The sequence below is a fragment of the Sprattus sprattus genome (genome assembly GCF_963457725.1).
Source record: "Sprattus sprattus genome assembly, chromosome: 20".
In the NCBI taxonomy this organism is placed as follows: domain Eukaryota; kingdom Metazoa; phylum Chordata; class Actinopteri; order Clupeiformes; family Clupeidae; genus Sprattus; species Sprattus sprattus.
In genome coordinates, this window is record NC_137918.1 from 4,676,599 (window position 1) to 4,689,594 (window position 12,996).

Genomic DNA, 12,996 nt, shown 5'->3' on the forward strand with positions numbered 1-12,996 from the left:
TCCATAGCAACTGATGGGAAAGCAATGGACAATCTGAAAGCCTCCGAGGCTTATCAATATAAGCTACCATTAATAGCGGTGTAGTACTCCACTCTTGCGTTGTGATTTGATTGGCACCCAGCCGTTTATTCATACACTCTGACAGATTTATTGAACACAGAGCAAAGGCGATCACACACAGTATCTTCGGAATGACAGCCTCTCCCAGCCAGGGCAAATGCAGACTGAGGTTTATAATATTGCAATAATGAGAAAACAAAATACACACGAATTACAACATATACATCGGAAAACCTCTCTCATTGCGTCAGTAGATGAATGAACGCATGGTCAGTGGTCTAGGCTCTAGGCTAACCACACGACTGTTCTATGACTATAACATCATTCACGTCGCGCGGGTCCGCCCCGTTGTAAGTCAAATAAGTGCAGAAATGTACTGTAAAAATTCGCTATACTAATAAACAATATGAATATTTTGATGGATTACTATTCCCTGTCTGTTAGATGACTGTACAACTCAAGACATTACTTTGAAACTTAATATAAAGAAACTTATATAAACGAATAGATAAAATCAATCACTGTCTTAAGATTACCTGAGCAAAAGTCTGGATCTGTTCACCAAGAAGAATTTGAATGCGGACCTCCTTATGGTATCCAACGCTATTCTGAACTTTGAGTGAAGGCAGGATAGTTTTAATACCGCTAATATTGTTTGTGACATAATTTGTGACGTCATTTCGGTGCTACGGGAAACGATAACCCATTAGTGCCTACGGGAAACGGTAAAATACAAATATCTCGCGAACCATGATTTCAAAAATCTTCAAAATCAAGGATGCACAGGTTCATGACATGCGTAAGCTACATGCGAAATCTAACTAGGGTGTAACTACCGTCAGGGAGATACACCCTAGACTGACAGACACACAGAGATTCCTGGATTTATAGATAGATATATGTATAGATCATGTCATGTTTGTAGTTGGGGAGTTTGCGGTTGAGATTTCCTTTGTTAAAGTCGCAGAGGACAATATCTAAAAAGTCCGGGTTAGTCCGTTCTACGCACAGTGGTCGGTGGGCATGCATGCCTCTTGCACGTTAGCCTGTGGGGGAATGTAAACATTGACCAGAATGAATTAAATGAACTCATGGGGGGAGTAGAAGTATTTCAGTATCAGTTTGTAAACCCAAACCCATGTGGTGTTCTCTTTCTTTTCCCAAAGGCTCGTAGTGTTCACTCGGCTGCAACCAGTGAGTCCTTGTAGCCTTGTATTCCTTGTGGGCTCTTGAGACGCAACTGGTGCCAGATTCTTCATCACCTAAATCAGCCTTCATCAACTGCACTGGAGCTACAGGATGCCAGGCTAGCAGGCTGCAGGCTAGCAGGCTGCAGTTAAAGGTGGCATTAATGTTCAACTTCAAGATGTCTCAAACCTCACTGTTTTTTTTTTATTATCTTACAATAACCGCATGCTGGTTGGGCTGTGACTGGTTCTCTTAGCAGTACTTTTATGAGGAAGATGTGGGATCATTTTGTGTTTTACAATAATCAATGTGCTTAGTTGTGAAAGTTTGAAATGCTCTCCTTTTTCTATCCCTGAGTCCTTATGAATATATCATTCCCTTATGGTGTGGACATGAATTCCTTCTATAGAGTAAAGTGAGGAATATATTATCAGAGCTTTGGATTTGTTACTTTTAACTTGTATTGCATTCCCCGGTGCCATGAATAAAGCTGCAGTCTCACACCTTTGTTGCCTGAAAGTTTCTACCACAAAGACATTTGATGAGCTTCAGAAACGGCATTATGTCTCTCTTCTGGTATTACTTGGATAAGTAAATGTTAGGCTTCCTTGTATTTAGATGTCTTTAGATGAGGGGAGTGGTTTTGATGTGTAACCAGTTATTGTGACAGTGTCTGTGAACTTCACACTGGAGATGTAGGTGTCACTCCTGCAGAAGTTCTATTATGGATTATCAGTCTTATTAGAGGTGCAGTCCTTGATTATTAAATTCAGCACAATTCTCCTGGAAATTCCTCTAATTGTCCTTACAGTGTGTGTGCCCAAACCAACTCCAGTGTGTGTGATCAAAATAACTTCAGTGTGTGAGATCAAACTAACTCCAGTATGTGTGATCAAACTAATTCCAGTGTGTGTGATCAAACTGATGGAACTGGAAATATCGCTATTCTGCTATCACGTAGGCCTTTCTCTGAGCAGCAGCTGAGAGGGGGACTTTGACTCTGCCTCCGGTCCCTTCTTCAACTTTAGCGTGCTTATTATTATTCTGTCAAAACTAACTCTGGTATTGGTGCACCTCATGGAAATGGAAACCCAAGCCAGACACACACACACACACACACACACACACACACACTCACACACACAAACACATGGGTGTGTATGTAAGTGTGTGGGTGTGCGTGCATGTAGGTGAGTGGGTATTACTGTAGCATCTGCGGCTTTTCGCACAGAACATCATGGGGATCATCCACTGCGGAAACAGTCTAGTCTAGTATACTCATTCCAACTCCCACACACCACTGTAACAATAGACCAACAGTTCCCATAGATACTGTATGTATATATAGCTACAGATTTAATACATAGATTGTTCAGTATGTCTTATAGTAGGAGCTTTGTGATGCTCAGTATGTGGGCTCAGAGACTCAGAGATTTGTAGGGTGAGCCTTCTTCAGTCTGGCCAGGGAGGCGACAGGTGGTGTTTTACAGCCATCCGGTGACTAGAGCGTTAGGACGCTAGAACGCTAGAACACACAACGGCACAGCGGCTGCCCTGCTGTAAATACAGAGGTAGCCTTTCCACTGAGGGAAATCTGTGTCAGACACTTGAAATGTGTGTCTGTGTGTGTGTATGTGTGTAAGTGTGTGTGTGTGTGTGTGTGTGTGAGAGAGGGAAAGCAAGAGTGAAAGAGAGAGAGGTAGAGAGAGAGAGAGAGAGAGAGAGAGAGAGAGAGACAGGGGAGACTTAGCGTGGGAAAGAGTTTTATTTTCTGTCCAAAAATAAACCTGGATCATTTTAGGATATAAATAAAACCCATTAGGTGAAATGAGTTGGACAGCGGTGGTGTTGGGTATGCCCTGAGAGGAGAGAACACACCTCAATAAATACTGGCCAACATGACTGGTGCTCTCAGTATTTGTGGATGACAAACAGGGAGTATCACACACAACACAACTGCACTACGAGAGGCAGGAACACCATGTCTCCATTCTTTGGAATAGAGAAAAACATTGACAAAGACAAAAAGTCCTATTTACGTAACAGTCATAGAATCCTCTTACAGACTTGGCTCTAAAGTCTTATTTACATTACGGGCACGATCATAGAATCCTTTTACAGACTTGGCTCTTAGTAGCATTTGCTGCCAATACAGCATAGTCTGGAGGGCTTTTCTAGAAATGCATCATTAAACCTCTCTGTGTCTTTATGTGTGTGTGTGTGTGCATGTGTGTGTGTGCATGTGTGTGCATGTTTGTGCATGTGTGTGTGTGCTATCTGTGCATGTGTGCATGTGCGCATGTGTGTATGTGTGTATGTGTGTATGTGTGTATGTGTGTGTGCCTGAGTAATTAATCTAACAGCCAAGGATTGGCATGTCCAAAAGCCAATTACTCATAGGGAGTAAAAGGCACTGTTGGACAGTGCGCCTTCTCCCTGGCCATGTGTGTGCATGTGTGTGTATGTGTGTGTGTGTGTGTATGTGTGTGTGTATGCGTGTGTGTGTGTGTGTGTGTGTGTCCTGGCCATGACCTGGTCAACGGATTTGCCACAGTGGCTCTTAAGTGCATGGTTGTCTCTACACTTTTAAGGCCCTAAGCGGAATTGAAATGTGTCTTACAAAACTGTTGTCAAGAGAGTGTGTGTGTGTGTGTGTGTGTGTGTGTGTGTGTAAAGATCTCCGACGATGGACTTGTAGCCTTGAAATTGTCCATGCTTTTCTACAATTTTGGTTCTGAAACCCCCAGACAATTCTTTGCGCTTCTTTTTTTGTCCATGCTCAGTGTGGTATACACAGACCCACAACACAAAGGTTGAGTCAACTTTGCTCCATTTTAACTGGTTGCAAATGTGATTTATATGTTACCAGCATCTGTGACTTGCTACAGGTGAGTTTAAATACAAATTAAAAGAGCATTACATGCTTGAATTACAATTCTTTTTTACAATTTTGAAAAGGTGCCAATAATTTTGTCAGGTCCACTTTTGGAGATTTGTGTGGAATCATGTCAGATCTGGCTTTTCTTGTCTGCTTTTTTGAGTTGATTCAAATCAACATGTGAATACTAAAACATTTTGCAATTGCAACAATTTTCTCGGAGAAGTGGTACATTATCTGACAGAAGTGCAGGGGTGCCAATATGTTTGTCCATGACTTTATGTATGTGCAGTATATCATGTATAACACTTTGAGAGAACGATCATCATTTTTTTTCTTAACTACAATGATGACAGTGACAGTACATCAGTAATCAGTATGCATTGCATGTCATTATCACATCACTGCTCTTTTCCTCCGCATGATCTATTGTGTTAAGTCACTGTGTGACGATGTGATCGTCCATACAGGTGAATATTATGCTCTCTGGCTGCCACGCTATTGAGCCGGGCTCTTTGGTGAGGTGGTCAGAGCGCATGTTTGGCAGCCCGTTGACCCAGGGTTCGAGTCCAGGTGGGGTGACCACGCTCTCCCTTCGCTACACACTGACAGAGGTGTGAAGGATAACTTAAATGCAATGGGTTCAGGTTGAGCTGAATGATGTGGCACATGGCGGTGTATAAATGATGAATATAAATTAGACATGGGAGTAGGAGTGAGATTCTTAATCACTAACTTAAGTTCTGTATCCATGTACTGTTCATCTTACTCGCTCACACTGTATGTATACTTTTTCCTTGTCCTAATATACTGTACATCTTGCCATATTATTTTTTCATTGATACAATTTGAAGAGAGGCTCAAAATTATCCTAATCGTTTTTTTTGGAGCTTTTCAAAAACATTTGCATCTAATAGAGCTCTTAGATCAGCAGACGGGGAGTAAACTTGGCAGGATGACGGAGGATCCATCACAAGATGGCGGCCGGGCTTTGAAGTCTTTGTCAGGCATAAGGCAGGGGCTAAGTGCAGGGGTGGGGGTCGAGGCGGTGGAGGGGGAGGAAGGGAGCGGAGTGGAGCCCAGTGACCAGTGTACGTATCTCTACACCAGGTGTCCAAATAAGACCCCAGAATGCCCCCAGTGTACTCCCCAAGACCAACATCTGTGTTTACACTCAGATTTTTCACATTTAATTTGACGCTGGACTCGAGACGAGTGGCTACTCTGAAACAGGCAAAGGTGGAGAATTAAGTGATTGCATGATGGGGATGTATTTGAACAGAGATATGAGAGGTTACTGCAAAGGCAGGGCACCATGGAAACTGTCTGGTCTTGATATTTATTGCAATCTAGTCCCAAAAACCATGAAGGAACACATACACACACAATCAGACCACATACACACACACACACACAGACACACTCAGACCACATACATAAACACACACACAAAAACACACACATACACAGACCACATCCACACACACATATACACACACAAACACACACACACACATACACATACACACACACTCAGACCACATACATAAACACACAAACACACACACACTCAGACCACATACACACACACACACACACACACACACACACACACACACACACTCAATATCTTACAGTAATCACAGATTGTTATTTGAGTTGGACTGGAGATGGCTGGCTACTCTAAAACAGGCGATGGTGTAAAATTAAATGATTGCATGTTGGGGAAGTATTCGGGCAGAGATATGATAGGTTACTGCGAAGGCAGGGCACTGTGGGAACTGGAATCTCATCCAGGGCCCTCAACTGATTTACTCCCAGGCAAATATAGGAGTGAATATATAGGAGTGAATATGCACATCCTGGAAAAAAAATACTAAAGAATAATGTGTGTAACATTGTTCAGTGCCTGGTACGACATGTCTGCAATATGTATCAAACTCCACTTTGTGTCTGCAGGTAATCAATTGTAGCAGAAATCCTGGAATGTGTATATGTTCAGTGTGTATGTGCCTTGTGTGAGTGTGTGTATGTAAAGTGTGTGTGTGCCTTGTGTGAGTGTGTGTATATTCAGTGTGTGTGTGTGTGTGTGTGTGTGTGCGTGCGTGTGCCTAGTCTCCTACCCAGTGTTAAAACTTGAATAGTTTAGTGGCGAGACCCTGAAGTAGGTTCACATGATAAATGTGTTGCACTGCATCCAAATAACACAGTAGCTCCCTCCGTGCTGGGGAATATATACGCTGGGAAAATAAGACAGCAACATCTTTAGCAATGCAAACGTTTTAGAGCGGTTGTATGTAGTATTAATGGTGTGAACTGTCATTATTTTTGCTATGATTTGAGAGTGGTGGCCAGGGTATTATGGTATGGTGAGGTACAGGAATAAACATGTAAGGCAAGTACAATAATGATATATTCCTAAGAGTATAGTATTGAAGAAAGTAAGAAAGAAAGAAAGTAAGAGAGAAAGAAAGGAAGGAAGGGGGAAGAAAGACATAACATTTATATAGACATTTTTTTTATTCGAAGCGACGTACAAAGGAGAGAACAATCAAGCTACGAGCAATAGAGACCTAGTGTAACAACAAATACTATTTTACATGAAAAATAAAAGAGAGCAGGACACTCTCACCACAGAATTTTCTTATTGTGACGCTTTGCATCGCAGCTGCATCTCCAAAGTGCATTATCTTCTGCTAACTGAACGTTGTCGTTCATTATCCCTTACTTCCAAGATGTCTTCAACAAATGATCGAGTATTTGTGTCTCTGTGTGTGTGTTTGTTTGTGTGTGTCTGTGTGTCTGTGTGCGTGTGCGTGTGCGTGTGCGTGTGCGTGTGCGTGTGCGTGTGCGTGTGCGTGTGTCTGTGTCTGTGTGTGTGTGTGTCTGTGTGTGTAGGCTCTTCGTGTGAATAGAGGTTGATTGGTTCAGCACAGCTTGTGCACTCTGTACTGAGTTTTACTGAATAATTATGTGATTATGTTGCTTTTAGCACTTCAGCATTCACTTTGTCAAGACAACCTTGAAAGAAGAGCTTCAATACTAGGAAAGTGTACACTGTGAAAGGAATCAAAATACTTTTCTCTTCAGTGGGTTCAGTGTTACTACATTGTGTTACAGCTGTAAATGGCTTTGGATACCTAGAAATGTCTTGCAAAATGATACTCTTGAATCTAAAGGATACATGCATGGTGTTGGTCATTGTGTGCACAGATACATGCAGGGTGTTGGTCATTGTGTGCACAGATGAAAACACATCATCACCTTTGGCTTTCACGTTTCTGTGCTGGTGTGTAGATCAGGATGAGGAGAACATGAAGAAAAATGACTCATTGTGTTTCTTCTTTCATTCCACTTCATCTCTCCACTACACTTCTCTCTCTCTCTCCCTCACTCTGTTTCTCTCATTCCCTCTCTCTGTTTCTCTCTCTCTTTCTTTTACTCACTCTCTCTGTTTCTTTCACTCCATCTCTCTATTTCTATCTCTCTGTTTCTCTCACCCCCTTTCTCTGTTTCTCTCACTCTCTGTATCTCACTCACTCTCCCTCTCTCTGTTTCTCTCCCTCTCTCTCACTGTTTCTCTCACTCACTCCCTCTCTGTGTCTCTCCCTCTCTCTGATTCTCAATCCCTCTGTTTCTCTCACTCTTTTTCTTTCTCTTTCCGTTTCTCTCCCTCTCCTTCTCTCACTCCCTCAGTTTCTCTCACTCCCTCTCTGTGTCTCTCCCTCTCTCTCCCCCTCTCACTCCCTCAGTTTCTCTCACTCCCTCTCTGTTTCTCTCACTCCCTCTCTCTGTTTCTCTCTCTCTCTCCTCATCTCTCTTTCTCTGTGTTTCTCTCACTTACTCTCTTTTTCTCTCTCCATCTCTCTCTTTCTCTCTGACTCCCTGTCTCTGTTTCTCCTACTCCCTCTCTCCCCCTCACTCCATTTCTCCCACTCCCTCACTCTGTTTCTCTCACTCCCTCTCTCTCTCTCACAATCCCTCTCTGCCTCTGTTTCTCTCACTCCCTCTGCTCAGTAAAGGCTGGGGCTGGCACAGTCTGTCCTGTTCATGACGTAACTCATACAGGAGGGAATGAGGCTCACTCTCCTCCCAGAGGCCCCCCATCTCTCTCTGTCTTTCATCCCAGCATGGGGGTCTGGTCGTCACGGTACTGGAGGAAAACAGATGGTGTCTTATTTCCTCCTCCACTACAGCCTTTGTGGCAGGGATTTGGGTTTGGGTCGACCCTGTAGGACTTCTGAGTGCCAAGATGGAGCAGCTCCCAGAGTCCAAACATCGTGATTAGGTGACATGAGGTCTACACTAACACTAACCACTGCTCAAAGGATTGACACCATGGCAACCTAAAGAACCAGGGCTGAAGGGATGGATAAATACCTCTGTGTGAGGTGTACGTGTGTGAACTATACAACGCCTCACTCACAATGGTCCGTCAGTGCTTTATATATACATATACTTATATATAGTATATACTGTATATATACTTTTTATATATACATAGTATATACTTTTATATGTATATTTAAATACTGTATATATATATCTTCATAAATAATAAAATCTTATATATAGACATATATACTTTTACATGTATGTACACATATACCTTTATATATACTTTTATATACATACTTTTATTTACATATAGGGTCAGAGTCTCTAACTTCTCCGCCTCTAGATTGGTCTAAAAATGACCCCTTCAATTCCCATGTAGTCAAAAGTCTTCCGAGACTTATGAAGGAACCGGTTTTTACTAAAAACACACATGGGACTAAAAAAAAAACATGCAGGTTACCTGTAGGTCAGGTTATTAGCTGTGTGTAAAGGGTGATGTATGTACACGTGACAGAGCCTTGTGGTGTTAATCTCCCGCCATACATTTGACCTGAGAGAAGTATCCTTCTTTAGGTATGTCCTGCTGAGACCCTGGTCCTGCTGATCTCTGCATTCCCTAAGACCTGAGCTAGAGAGGCTGCCAGGGGCAGGTCAAATGATTACCCATGAACACAGACCTCGACCCGCCCCCGCCCCCGCCCCCGGGCTCACTACACAGAGGTGTGGACAGTGGAGAAGTGGGGTATCTGTACACAGAGCCCATGGTGCAAGGGACGGTGTGTGTGTGTGTGTGTGTGTGTGTGTGTTGTGGGGGTAGTAGCATTGAGGGGAGAGGTATATTTTGGCATTGCTTTGATGTCCTCCCTCACTACTCACCCCCCTTTGGGAAAACATGCAGATGAGAAACATGTGATGGTCGTCATCTATATCCCTTGATTGTGCAATGCTCTAAAAGGCATGTTGAAACCCAAGTGAAACATGCTGAGGGGGAGAGAGAACTATACCTACACCGCCAACCTTACAAGAAGGACAGCAAACATGTAGAATGCCAACTAACACTTAAGTACCCATGGTCATGGGCTTGTCAGAGTATTCATTTGGAGAACTTACTCGCTTCTTTTTATTTCATCATCTTTTTTTTTTTAAGTTGGTATGCCTATTCTTGAACCACACAATGTGGCCAAGACCAGAATTGATTCTTCATGGTCGAAGCCATTTAGTGCCTCTTCCGAAGTGCAGCCCTGACATTATTTAACCTTTCAGCAGGTACCGTACACTGGTGTGCTTCGAACATTCAAAACACTACAGGTCCATCAAAAATAACGTGGAATTCTAGAATCTTACATTGTTGAGGAACGAGTTATTTTGTTGTTCGGTCCTTATTAGTGAGCGATAGAGGTATTTGAGACAAACATTTGATAGGCTTTTATTCCGCCTCAGTCTGTAATCCATTTCTTCACCTCTTTGTCTGTCTGTCACTCCATTTTAAAGATGTGTGCTCTGAAAGATTTCACCACAGGCTTTTCTCTTACATTTCGAGACAAGGCTCTGTTTAGTTGCTTCTCCCTGTGTTTCTGTGTTTCGTTTGCCTAGCAACCATCTGTGAGGGTCCTGAGCCCAGTTGTTTCCCCGTTCAGCAAGAAGGCTTAGACTGAGGGTTTCCCACAGTACACACCACTGCAGACAGACTGACAAGCATCCAGAGATAACACAAGGATGAGTTTATAACTATTTTTTTGTGGGAGTGTATACGTCCCATAGTGCAAATATTAACTGTTTTATTAAGACTTTCATACCCATGTTCATAGATGCACTGTATACTGTGTTCTTATGATTTACACTCACAAGCTTACATGATTGCCTTCAAGAGACTTATAATATACCGTTGTCGTGTCATTTGAAATTACAATGCTTAATCCCTTTTCCACATGCTTCTATGGGTTTGTGTGCACAGGCGTTCTCTGTCTCTCTCTAACGCACATACATACAGAGACGTTCACATAAGCGCACAGACACAAACACACACACACACACACACACACACACACACACTACATACACCATTCGTTTTGACCAGAGCTGCATAACACACTTCCTCCTCTTCCAAGATGCCCCTTTTTTCTTGTGTGTGTGTGTACAATGTCTGACAAAAGTCATGTCACTTATCCAAGTTGTAGGAACAACAGATAATAACTTGACTTGTAGTTGATCAATTGGAATCAGAAATGGCTCATATGAAAGGCAAAGGCCTCTAGATTATGCTTATTATACCAACATAAAGTTGTGTATCATTAATTGAGTTTTATCATGTAATAAAGACAGACAGGTCAGATTGGGTTTGGACAAAAGTCTTGTCGCATACACAAAAATATTTTTTTTAATTTTGAATTTTACTTTGATAACACAAGAATGCTACAATAGCATCAGAGCATAAAGTCATGGTGCCCTGGGGAAAAAAAACAATATCATATATGACTCAGATGAGCTTGGAGGACTGCATCCATACTGCATCCACTTTGATGTGGAGGCCGAAATATGAGAAGAAGCGCCATCCTGCTGAAGAATTTGCCGTCTCCTGTTGTTTGGAATGTAATCGCCATCAAGAATCCCTTGATATTTCAGGCTGCTGATGTTGCCATCCTCTCTGCAGATCTTTTGCACACCCCCATACAAACCATGATTTTTCCTCCACCAAACTTGACTGTTTTCTGGGTGAATCTTGGGTCCATGCGGGTTCCAACAGGTCTTCTGCAGTATTCGTAGCGATCGTAATGCAGTTTAATGGATGATTCATCAGAAAAAAAAACAACCTTCTGACACTTTTCCACTGTCTATCGTTTTGGCAAAAAAATGGTTTGGGGTTACAACCAGTATGGGTGTGCAGAGTGGATGGCAACATCAACAGCCTTAAGTATCAAGAGATTATTGCATCCCAAACCACAAGAGAATGTAAATTCTTCAGCAGGATGACGCTCCTTCTCATACTTCAGCCTCCACATCAAAGTTCCTGAAACCAAAGAAAGTCAAGGTGCTCCGGGATTGGCCAGCCCATCACCAGACAAGAACATTATTGAGCATGTCTGAAGTAGGATGAAGGAGGAGGCTTGGAAGATGAAACCAGTCCTGCAAGACTGCTTTCTTTGCCATTCCATACGTCATCAATTAGTTATTTGAGTAATTGCCGAGACATATGGATGCAGTCCTCCAAGCTCATGGGAGTCATACACAATATTATTTGTTTTTTCCAAGGCACCATGACTTTATGCTCTGATGTTATTGTAGCATTTTTGTGTTATCAAAGTAAAATTAAAAATTAAAACAAATATTTTTGTGTATGCGACAAGACTTTTGTCCAAACCCAATCTGACCTGTCTGTCCTTATTACATGATAAAACTCAATTAATGATACACAACTTTATGTTGGTATAATAAGCATAATCTAAAGGCCTTCGCCTTTCATAGAAGCCATTTCTGATTCCAATTGATCAACTACAAGTCAAGTTATCATCTGTTGTGCCTACAACTTGGATAGGTGACAAGACTTTTGTCAGGCACTGTATGTGTGTGAATGTGTGTGTGTGTGTGTGTGTGTGTGTGTGTGTGTGTGTGTGTGTGTGTGTGTGAGGGAGCGAGAGACTGTGTGTGTGTGTGTTTGTGTGTGTGTGTGTGTGTGTGTGTGTTTGTGTGTGTGTGTGTGTGTGTGTGTGTGTGTGTGTGTGTGTGTGTGTGTGTGTGTGTGTGTGTGTGTGTGTGTGTGTGTGTGTGTGTGTGTGTGTGTGTGTGTGTGTGTGTGCTTGTGTGTGAGTGTGTGTCTGTGCATTAATGAGGCTGAGGTTTTCACTGTTCAGACTCTAGTGCATTTTCAATGAAAATCACCACCAGCCTTGCTGCAGCCCCTCTGCCAGTGCCCTCCCCATATGCCACTGCTGGTACCCCTGGTCTCACTCCTGTGTCTTCACTAACCTATCAACAACCAATCACCCTGTCTCATCCAATCACAGCACACTCTCTCCCTTACCAGAGGCTTTTTCAGGTGGGTAGGAGGTTGTGGGGGAACCAACTGTAGAATTATGGAGTTCAAGGATGAATCACTTTGCCAGACCATAAAACGATAACATCAACATCCTGTAATCCAATAACATCTCTACTTCTAACTGTAATAAGCCTACAACTATATTCTTAATGCTCTAATTACACCACATCTCAGCTCCCCATGGCATGATAAAGTATACTAACAAAGTAGAATATCTGGATTAACTAAATTTAGCTACATGATGTAGTGGGCGTAAAACAACATAAGATAGATTGGTGGTCCACTTGTGTGCAATAAATCTAACTGAGTTGTCCAGCCAAAATGTCAACCTCTCTCCAGTACTATAATGAAAGGCTACGTTCTGCCTCATTTTGGCAATGAGTAAAAAGTATTAACATGGCACACTGCACATTATTGTGTCTACTGACTACTTTTGAAATAGTCTAGAATTCTAAAATGCACTGCAGGCCTGGACTACAGGTAGAAATTTGTTGCAGAG